Consider the following 11,940-nt stretch of genomic DNA (forward strand, 5'->3'; position numbering starts at 1 on the left):
AGAGTCCTCACCGAATACTGACCACTGGATGCCAACTCCCGTGGCTCTGAATGTAGTCCCCAACACCTAGGTAAGGTCATGTGCAAAGCGATTATGGATGTCATGCATCGCATCCATCCTCCTCATCAAGCGCCTATACTGCGCTAAACTCATACCAGCACTGCCCTGTGCTTCCTCCTGCTGCTGCTGCTCCAGCGATGGACCGGCCTCTTCACCCAAATGAGCTCTCCATGCTGCTCTACGGGCCTGCGAAGAACCTCTAGTATACGTCTGATCAGCTGGCCTTCCACCTGAAAGATGGTCATAAGAATAACCAAGCCCCTTAGGATCAGGCTTCCCATCATACCACTCATGCATACTCAACAACGTCGAACTATTGATCGGGGCACTCGGGAGCTGCAACTACTCGTGTGCGGGCCAATAAACTCTAACCACCACACACAACTTCGTCACAATAGACGCATAGGGTATAGAACCCATAGTATTCCCTCGCAAGAACCTCATAATACCCTGATGAATAACCATCCCGAGATCTACATAGTCTCCCTGAAGAATCCCTCAAAATAAACGTGCACGCTCCACCGTAACATCATGCACATGAGAAGATGGCATGATGTTAGCACGAATAAAAGATTTCCATGCACGTGCAAACCTGTTCTTGCATGAGGCAGGGAAAATGGCATACTCGTTCATGCCCTTCTTGAACTTCCAGTGAGTCTCAGGCACACACAGGGTAGCAACGATTAAATCCAAGTTAAAATCATCCCCAATTTTCTCATTCCAGTTCTCCTGCTCTGGCCTTCTCTCGGGCTGCTCAATCACCTTCCGAATCGCCGCAACACTATAGTCCACCGTCATTCCCCTCACCACAGTGAAACCGTTCTTCTCCGCCTTTACATTTGCGTAGAACTCGTGAACCACACTGATAGGTACCGCAGCGGGTGCCTCACAAAAAGCTATCCACCCCATCCCCATAATCATCTCCAACAACTTACCATCCCTCCCCGATGGCAGAAAACCTCGCTCCTTGGCTATAGGCTTAGAAAGCAGCCTTGTATACTCGGCCTCAGCCTCCGGAGTTAAAAACCCGGGCCTCACACCACCCATGCTTGAAGAATCAGTGGTGCTGCTGCTCACTTGGGTTCGTTGCCTTTTGGGTGCAATTGAGATTGAATAAGAGAGAATACGAGATATGTGTATAAGAGAGATTTGTGTTTGAGAATTTGAGAAGTGATGGAGAAGTTTGTGTATAAGTGTGTGTATATATTGGAGTTTGGAGAGAATTAGTTATGGAAAAGAAGTGGGAATTGATTATAGGAATAATGGGAATAATGGGGTGATGGAAATTGATTTGGAGAGGGAAATATGGGATGTGGGAGATTAAAATTCGGGTTTGAATTGATATTGTAATGAAGTCCCCAATTTTCTGTTTATTTTGCTAACTTTTTTTGACTACAGGGGCTCAACGCGGCCGCCCCGCCTGGCAGGGCGGGCGCCCCATGCTTCTGGAATTCCAGCGCGGCCGCCCCGCATGCTAGCACGGGCGCGCGCAGTTACTGACTTTTCAGCGCGGCCGCCCCGCTCTTCTCAGCGCGGGCGCGCCGTGCTTCTGTAGTTGAACTCCAATTTTTTTCTTTTTCTGATTTTTTTGTATTTTTCTCCTTGTTTTCTTCTTCCTCTATCTACTACTGTACAACAAACTTAGGTTGCCTCCCAAGAAGTGCTTGCTTTACGTCATTAGCTTGACGTAGAAACTCGAGATCAGGTAGACAATAAAATGGCACTCACTACCTCACGGTTTACCGTATCCCCATAGAAATGCTTCAATCTTTCCATTTACCTTGAACGCTTGTCCTAGATCATTCTCAAAAATCTCTACCGCTCCATATGGAACCACAGTTTTGATAATAAACGGCCCTGACCACCTCGACTTCAACTTTCCAGGAAAAATATGGAGACGAAAGTTGAATAACAGAACTTGTTGCGCCGGCAAAAATGATTTGAGCACTAGACCCCTATCGTGCCACCTCTTGATGTTTTCCTTATACATTTTGTTGTTCTCATACGCTTGAAGCCGAAACTCATCTAGTTCATTCAATTGAAGCATTATTTTCTTACCAGTTGCATCTAAATTAAGGTTCAACTTCTTCAAAGCCCAATATGATTTATGCTCGAGCTCCATAGGCAAATGACATCTCTTACCATAAACCAACTGAAATGGTGACATGCCAAGCGGAGTCTTGTATATTGTTCTATATGCCCAAACAGCTTCATCAAGCTTCAAAGACCAATCCTTCCTTGATGGACACACAAATTTCTCTAAAATATGCTTGATCTCTATGTTAGATACCTGAGCTTGACCATTTGTCTGAGGATGATAAGCTGTAGTGATGCGATGATTCACATTATACCTTTGCATCATAGCAGTGAACTTGCGATTGTAGAAATGCGATCCCTTATCACTGATTATGAAGACAATTAAGCACTACCTTCACATTATTTGTCGGTAAAGCCTTGACTTCAACCCATTTCGAGACATAATCAACCGCCAACAAGATATACGGATTATTACAAGATGAGACAAATGGCCCCAGGAAGTCGATTCCCTAAACATCGAAGACTTCAACCTCGAGAAGCACATTAAAAGGCATCTTATTCCTCTTAGACATATTACACACACGCTGGCATCGATCACACTTCAAAACAAATTGATGCACATCCTTAAACAATATAGGCCAGAAAAATCCTACTTGAAGGATATGAGTTGGTGTCTTTTGTCCACAATAGTGGCCTCCATAAGCAGTCGAATGACAATCTCTTAAGATCCCCCCGTTTTACTGTACGGAATACATCTCCTGCTGATATGGTCAGCTCATTGCCTAAACAAATATGGCTCATCCCACATGTACCACTTCACCTCATGAAGAAACTTCTTTCTTTAAGCAAAAGACAAGTATGGAGGCATGATATTACTCACAAGGTAGTTCACAATGTCTGCGAACCACGGTTCTCCTTATTGCACCCCAAACAACTGCTCATCGGGAAAAGACTCATTTATCAATGTCTTATGCTGTGAAGTTACACTTGGATCTTCCAACCGAGAGAGATGATTAACGACTTGATTCTCAGTACATTTTCTGTCCTTGATCTCTAACTCAAACTCCTGAAGTAAAGGAACCCATCTAATCAATCTAGGCTTCGAGTCTTTCTTCGAGACGAGATAGCGAATAACAGCGTAATCAGTGAAAACTGTCACCTTCGTCCCAAGCAAATAAGATCAAAACTTCCCAAAACTGTAGACAATGGCTAAGAGCTCTTTCTCAGTAGTAGTATAATTCAGTTGAGTACCATTTAGGGCCTTACTAGCATAGTAGACCACATGAAATATGTTGTTCTTTCTCTGCCGAAGAACTGCTCCAACTGTATAGTCACTTGCATCGCACATCATCTCAAAAGGTTCATCTCAATTAGGTGCAGTTATGACAGGTGTCGTGATTAAACTCTTCTTTAAGAACTCAAAAGCAGCTAGGCACTCGTAATCAAACTTGAACGGGACATATTTCTCTAGAAGATTGCAGAAAGGTTTAGAAATTTTTGAGAAGTCCTTGATGAACCGCCGATAGAATCCCACATGACCAAGAAAGCTGCGAATTCCCTTAACAGAAATTGGTGGAGGAAGGTTTTCGATAACCCCCACCTTGGATTTGTCCACCTCAAGTCCTTTACTAGAGACCTTGTTCCCAAGAATAATGCCTTGTCGCACCATAATATGACATTTCTCCCAGTTGAGAACCAGAATGGTCTCATCATACCTTTTAAAAATGGTGCCAAGATTCTGCAAGCATTTGTCAAAAGAATCACCAAATATAGAGAAATCATCAATGAACACCTCCACATTCTGACAAATCATGTTAGAAAAGATAGCCAGCATGCATATCTGAAATATGGCAGGCGCTCCACACAACCCAAAAGAAACTCATCTGAAGGCAAAATTCCTAATTGGACAAGTGAATGTAGTCTTCTCCTAATCTTCTGGAGCAACGCAAATCTGATTACAACCCGAATAGCCATCCAGAAGACAATAGTACTCATGCCCAGCCAACCGGTCAAGCATCTGATCAATAAACGGAAGAGGGAAATGATCCTTTCTTGTGGCCTTGTTTAGCTTTCTGTAATCCATGCAAACTCTCCACCCCGTGACTGTTCTCGTAGGAATGAGCTTATTATTCTCATTAGCAACAACTGTGATACCTCCTTTCTTCGGTACACACTGCACTGGACTGACCCAAGAACTGTCGGAAATGGGATAAATGATCCCTGCATCTAGCCATTTAAGAATTTCCTTCTTCACAACTTCTTTCATGATTGGATTAAGCCTTCTCTGTTGCTCAATAGTAGGCTTGCTACCTTCCTCTAGCAGAATTTTATGCATGCAATAAGAATGGCTAATTCCCTTAATATCTGTTATAGTCCATCCAATTGTCAATTTGAACTCTCTCAGAATTCTTAAGAGCTTTTCCTCATCACTACCTGAAAGGTCAAATGCAATAATAACAGGCAAAGTAGATGCATCACCTAAAAAAACATACCTTAAGTATTCAGGAAATGGTTTAAACTCAAGAGTAGGGGCTTCCTCAATAGATGGCTTGAGGCGCTTTGAAGATTTGTTTAGCTCCTCCATTCGAAGAGTATCAAAAGGCATATCCAGCCTTCGCTTCCAGGGAGAATCATTCAGATACTGCACTTGCTCATCCCCTTCGTCATCTTCACTATCTGAATTCCCCAACAAGGCCTTCTCTAAGGCATCAGACCTTAGCAATTGATCAAGTTATGAAGTAACCATATAATAGACCAACTCCACTTTTAAGCACTCCTCATTTTCAGTCGGTAATTTCATGGCATTAAAAACATTAAACGTCACATCCTGAACCAGCACTCGCATACTAAGCTCACCCTTCTGCACATCAATCAAGGTTCGGCCAATAACCAAGAATGGTCTTCCCAAGATTATGGGAATCGTCTTGACCTCCTCGAAATCAAGAATTAAAAAATCAGCAGGAAAGATGAGTTTATCAACCTTGACCAAGACATCCTCCACAATGCCTTGTGGATATGTAATAAAACGATTGGCCAACTGCAAGGTCATATAAGTAGGTTTGGATCAGGTAAGTCCAACTTCTTGAAGATTGATAAGGGCATCAAATTGATGCTAGCTCCCAAGTCACATAAGCATGTGTCAAATGACACATTTCCAATGGTACAAGGAATAGTGAAGCTTCTAGGATCTTTAAGCTTCAGAGGCAACTTTTGTTGTAGCACAACATTGTATTCCTCCGTGAGAGCAACTGTCTCTAAGTCATCAAGATTCACTTTCCGGGAGAGAATACTTTTCATAAACTTCGCATAACTAGGCATCCGTTCAAGAGCTTCAGCGAAAGGTATGTTTATATGAAGTTTCTTGAACACCTCCAGAAACTTCTTAAACTGCTTATCCAGCTTTTTCTTCTTCAGCCTCTTAGGAAAAAAAGGTGGAAGATAAATATGTTTCTCCCTTGTATTACCCTCAGGAGGAGTGTGTTCAACAGTAGTCTTCCTTTCTTCCACTTCTGCTTCCTTCTACACTTCTTCTTCAGCCACAACTTCATCTTCCGAAACTTGAGTATGTCCAGGATTTGCAACCTTCCCAGACCTCAATGTGATTTCCTTCACCTGCTCCTTAGATTCACTCTTTCCTGGAACTTCAGTGTCACTAGGGAGTGTACCAGGTTGACGATTTAGCAAGGCATTGGAAATTTGCCCAAATTGAATCTCCAAGGTCTTGATAGAAATCGCTTGGCTCTTGCACATAAGCCTCAACTCCTCCAATTCAGATTTTTCATTAGATTGTGGCCGCTGGAGTTGTTGTCTTGGTGCATATTGCGGTTGCTGAAAACCAGGAGGGTTGTATTGCTTTGCTGCATACTGCTGATAAGGCTGCTGAACCACATTCTGAGTATTGCTCCAGCTGAAGTTAGGAATATTGCGGTTGTTGGGATGATAAGTGGCTGGCACTGGCTGCTGTGACCTCTGAAAGTTGTTCACGAACTGAGCTGATTCACTAGAAATAGCACACTGATCAGTCTCGTGCGCACCGCATAAATCTCACAGACACTAGTGATCTGATTAACTCCATAATTAGCCAAAGAATCCACCTTCATCGTGAAAGCATTAAGCTGAGCAGCTATAGCAGTAGCTGCACCCACTTCCAGAATTCCTGCCACCTTACCCTGAGGTAGTCTCTGAGTAGGATTCGGGTACTCATTAGCAGCCATTAGTTCAATCAACTCATAAGTTTCATCATAGCTTTTAGCCCACAAGGCTCCTCCTGATGCTGCATCAAGCATGGGTCTAGAAGTAACACCCAATCCATTATAGAAGTAGTTAATGATCATCCTGTCAGGCATTCCATGGTGAGGACACTTTTTAAGCATCTCTTTGTAGCGATCCCAAGCCTCACATAAAGATTCTCTAGATTGCTGAACAAATTGAGTAAGTGCATTTCTGATTGCAGTAGTCTTCGCCATAGGAAAGAATTTTGTTAGGAACTTTTGAGCAAGATCCTCCCATTTGGTGATAAACCCTGGTGGTAGAGAATATAACCAGCACTTATCTTGATCCAGTAGAGAGAATGGGAAAAGTCTCAACTTAATAGCATCTTCAGAAACTCCATTGAACTTGAAAGTGTTGCAGATCTCGATGAAATCTCTAATGTGCATGTTGGGGTCTTCTGTCGGAAATTTCTGATGTGTATGTTGGGGTCTTCTGTCGGAGAACCCCGAAATTGAACTGAATTCTGTATCATCTAAATCGTGCTCGACTTGATCTCAAAGGTATTAGCCGAGATGGCTGGTCGAACAATGCTAGACTGAAAATCATTAATCTTCGGTTGAGAGTAATTCATCAAAGCCTTCAGATTTGCTTTTGGTTCTCCCATTGCAATAAGTGCTTCTTCTTCAACTTTCTCCTCGACAAGAACTTCTTCAAAAACTTCTTTAGCTACTACAACTTCTTCCTCAGCTTGATCCAGTGTTCTCTTACGAGACTGAGAACGCGTATGCATACACGCTCGCTAAAGTACCTGAAACATGACAAGGAAATAAGTAATTAATAATGTCCGAGTCAATGAACTTTAACGACCACTGATGACAAACACATAAACCAAAAATTAACCCCAAGTCACCGGCAGCGGCGCCAAAAACTTGTTAGGACGAAAACACGCGCTAATATTCAGGCAAGTATACACGATCGCAAGTAATATAGAATTATTTCTAGTTCGTTCCCACAGAGACTGGTTTAGGTTAATTTGAATCAATGTACTTATGCAACAATGGTATGGTTATTATCCAATGCTAAAATAATTAACAAATTTAGATTGTTTATAACTACGATTAACTAAAAGATTATACTAAAGAATATTAACTCAGAGATTAAAAAGGATGGTTCTACTATATGACACAAATATGGGATTCTAACTTCATTACTACTTCATTCAATAGCCTTTTTGTTCTTTAACCTTAGCATGCAATGGTGATGACACTAATCAGATAACACGAAACTAATAAACGCCAACTTTCATTGTACGATTACCCTACTACCAGACATCCACAAAAATAAATAGAAGTTGAATAGACACCAATTATATTGAGACCCTATATGTCTATAGAATTTGACGACATAACGGGTTAATGCGCAAGTTATCTATCTTGATTACATAGGGCAAGTAAGATGGTTAAAATTACCTACGAATCATGCATAACAAATACATGAACCTATGCTGCATGGCAAGTTCTAAACCCCTAAATTATACAAATAGTAATCATAGATCTATTTCCAATTACTTTCACTTCATTAGAGATTAACACGCTATCTTATAAGTCCGCGACGCTCATAAGATGAATAAGCACAACCAATACTAAGCTATCATACAATTACCACACACTAAGGCATCGAAACAAATTAACTAAGAAATCTATAAGTAAATCCGTTGGAACCCCACGATAACGATTAGCCCATAATCGGACTGATCATCAACGTGGGTTCTGATGAAAGCATGGTATAATAAACGTAGTCTTTATACTGAATAAATAATAAATCAAAGTACAATACACAAGAGTATAGGTTCACAAATAAGAAACTAGCATCCAAGATTACAACTTAAAATAAAGAATCACAAGAATAAACTAGATCCTCTTCGCCTTGGTTGAATTGTGCTATACGGTCTTCTTACGCCTTCTCCTTAAACTCAGGTATGTTTATATAGCATCCCATGCAGATTAGAAGTCCAGCTGATCAAAATTAGAGTAGAATCAGGATTTTGTGATCCCCACCTGGCACGGCTGTGCGCTTCACCAGCGCGGGCGTGCTGCAAATCTGCATCCCGGCGCGACCGCGCGCTACTACTGTGCGGGCGCGCTGACCTTCTGTAAAATCTTCTTTTTCTTATTTTCTTGGTTGGTTTGAGTTGACGATCCATGAGCTTTTATTTAAGACACCATCCTAACACCAGTTTAGCATCAAAACAATGCCAACACTATAAAACACATCAAAAACATAAATAACTTAAGTACAAAAACATCAATTCAAGCCTTTATTGGATATAATAAGTGGACATAAATGCCACTTAACATTGCTACACTCCGGTAAAAAAATTACCCGGCTACAATCCAAGAACAAAAATGTTCTTAATTCTACAAAATTTAACAAATTAAATCCTATACAAAATCTATAATTATTTATCCAAGGATTTAATTACCGGATAAAAATTATAATACCCTTTATGAATATACAAGATTTAAACCGAGCATTATAATGTTTCTCACGTGAGAAGTTTAACGGATCTATATGTGAGTATCTTCTTCTCTGTCTCTCTCTGTATTTTTCTTTAGCTCCGTTGGAGAAGATGAAAAATAGAATAATTGACTTTTTCTTCTGCTTCTTTAGTATAGTCTTTATATCAATTTAAATTATGTATCTAAATGTTAACCAAGTAAAACAGTTGATAAATCAACAAAGTTTTGAAGCTCATCACATTGGTGGCCCCAAGAGGGAACAATGACTTTGTCATTTTCTAATTCATCTTTTGGTTGCTCCAAGAGGGGAAAATGACTTAGTCATTTTCCTGAATCTTCTTTCTTGCCCCAAGAGGGAAAAATGACTTAAGTCATTTTTCTGAATCTTCTTAGTCGCCCCAAGAGGAGAAAATGACTTAGTCATTTTTCTGAATCTTCTTAGTTGCCCCAAGAGGAAAAAATGACTTAGTCATTTTTCTAAATCTTCTTAGTTGCCCCAAGAGGGGAAAATGACTTTACCATTTTTATGAATCTTCTTTGTTGCGCCAAGTGGGAGCAAGGAGGCTACTTTGCCTTGGTTTTTTTAAGCTTTTTGCGCCAAGAAGGAGCAAGGAGGATTCTTACCTTAGATTTTTCAAGCTTGTGGCACCTCCAAGGGACCAAGGGAGAATCCACTTGCGCCTAGAGCGAACCAAGTGCAATTATGACTTAGTTTTTACTCTCATTTCTTCCTTGTTGCTCCTACTAATACAAGAACACTTCTGGTACTTAGTTTTTAAGCTATACTATAAGGTAGTGACTCCTACTAGGTAAGAGAGTAGCCTTGGTGATTCCCACTACAAGGTAGTTATCACTTTTACTTAACTTCTGTAGCACTTTAACCCTTTTAGCTATACATCCTGCACATATTTTCTCATACTTTAAAAGAATAGACATTTAATCCAAGTATGTTGTAACACCCCCAAATCCGGGGTCGGGGATCCAGGTTGTCACGAGTTCAATTTCCTTAATAACACTTAATCTTAATAAACAACCAACTACTGCGTACTGAGACCCCACAATACACACACATACCACAAATTATAGTCTCAGAGATGAATACCAAAAATAACACAAGTCATTTTATTCCAAAATTATAAGTCATTACACCTCAAAAGGGTTTCTAAATAAATTTACATATTCTTTGCCATTATTACAATTCATAAATGTACATAAGTCTGGTACATAAAAAGTTGAAAGCCTAGCCTATTGGTAGTTTCTACCTCAGCTACAACGGCATTAACGCCTACAGGAAACTGCAGAACATTTCCTATCCGCTCACGAATTGGGAGCTTGGTCCTGTTCATCTTGTCTAGCTGATGTTGTGTGAAGAAAGAATAAAGCAAGGGTGAGCAACAAGCCCACCAAAATAACATGTATAATAATTAACAATATATGAGCATTCTCATAATACTCATGAAAGTCTTGGTCAAGAAGAAATGAACCAAGTTTGATATCTTAATGCGATGAAGTCACAAAATATTCAGTATATATATATACATATATACTTTTCAAAATCTTTGAAATCCTCTGACATGTATAATATACATAGAGTTCCAGTTTATAACTGTATAAAATATCGTTGCAAGGTGATCTCATATATCTAACCTTGTTTCAACATTTTTCTGAAAATCTTTGTCAGCATAAGATAATCATTAACTAGATATAAGTTGAAAAATGAAGTTACAAGATACTCCAATATACTTATATCTTTTTCGAATACTACTTGAAATACCACTGTTCAAGGTATAAATAGTTCATCGCATAGATGAAGCTACAAGACAAAGCTTGTATATAATCAATCTTTGAAATATCATTTAAAAGAAATGAAGTTACGAGATACTTCATTAATTCCCGATATATATATACACCTATATATATCTCATACATTCCTTGAAAACCTCTGTTATAAAAAGTATAAACAGAGTTATAATACCCAATGAATTTGGAAAGAAGAAAAAACTTTGGCATAAACCCGATATCTTGCTGATCAGGCAAAGATACCCATTAAGTAACCTTTTCTACTATAGATGGATGAATTCCTCATCGGTCATCACCCTAGCCGCATTAGGTACTCGCGCTAGACCATTACCCGGCCACTCACGTGTGGATGGACTATCACCCAGCCTCTTACACCTTCATAGATCGTATCCCGGCCTATCGCTTATGCCGACTCAATTAGATGGACTTACTTCCCGAACATTAGGCAAGTAATCAAATCGTTTTCTCAAAACATCAACCTCGTTGCGAATATAAAATACACCACAGAGCCGGATCCCTTAGATTTTTGTGTGAGTATTCAAGTCCCCTTCGAAAGGGAGATCTTAAATTTGAAAACGAGTTTTGGGATCTGCTCTAACTTTTAAAATCATTTTGAAGACTCGAAATCATTTTAACGAATGTTAGAGTAATGATGATTTAATAAAATAAATCAGTCCCGATATATTAGAAAATATCTGAATATTATTATTTAAATAATATTCCCATAAAGGATAATATTTATAAAAATAATTGAAGTAGAAGTTTTAAAAATCATACTTGAAACGAATAATAAATAACAAAAGATATAATTATACGAAAGTACGATCCTTATTTGAATAATCGAAAATAAGTTTGATTATTATTCAAAACCATCGAATATACCTTCTTCGATTAATAGTTATAGAAAACTATATATATATATATAAAATATACATATATTATACTGGGGAACATCGACTCCTGGTTTAGAAAAATATTCACCTTTGGGTCCCCTATACTAGGGTATACGCAACTACTGCTTATCTCTAGCATAAGTATTATGCAGTTTATAAGCATTTGAATTGATAATAGAATATCAAGATTTCACAACATGCATATATATACCATATCAACATGCTCCAATATATCGCAAGATTTGCTAATAACAGTCATGCACTTATCTCAAGATATGCACCAATATATTTACATCACAACAACAGTATAACGGGTAGAAAACTTACCTGAGCGTTCCGGGGTAGACTTAAGCTTAGAGTGGGTCTGGTAACCTATGAACAACAACATAAGCCGGAATTAGACCACGGTCGCTTAAAAC

General features: G+C 39.4%; 1 non-coding gene across 1 annotated transcript; it reads left to right on the top strand.

Annotated features, from left to right (window-relative positions):
* Window positions 1-6,441: 6,441 nt before the first annotated feature.
* LOC141699286 (small nucleolar RNA R71) lies at window positions 6,442-6,548 on the top strand. The gene has a single exon (XR_012565760.1). It is a non-coding gene; the product is annotated as a small nucleolar RNA R71 (small nucleolar RNA).
* Window positions 6,549-11,940: the final 5,392 nt, after the last annotated feature.

This window comes from Apium graveolens, chromosome 11 (assembly GCF_009905375.1).
Source record: "Apium graveolens cultivar Ventura chromosome 11, ASM990537v1, whole genome shotgun sequence".
NCBI classification, from domain to species: Eukaryota; Viridiplantae; Streptophyta; class Magnoliopsida; order Apiales; family Apiaceae; genus Apium; species Apium graveolens.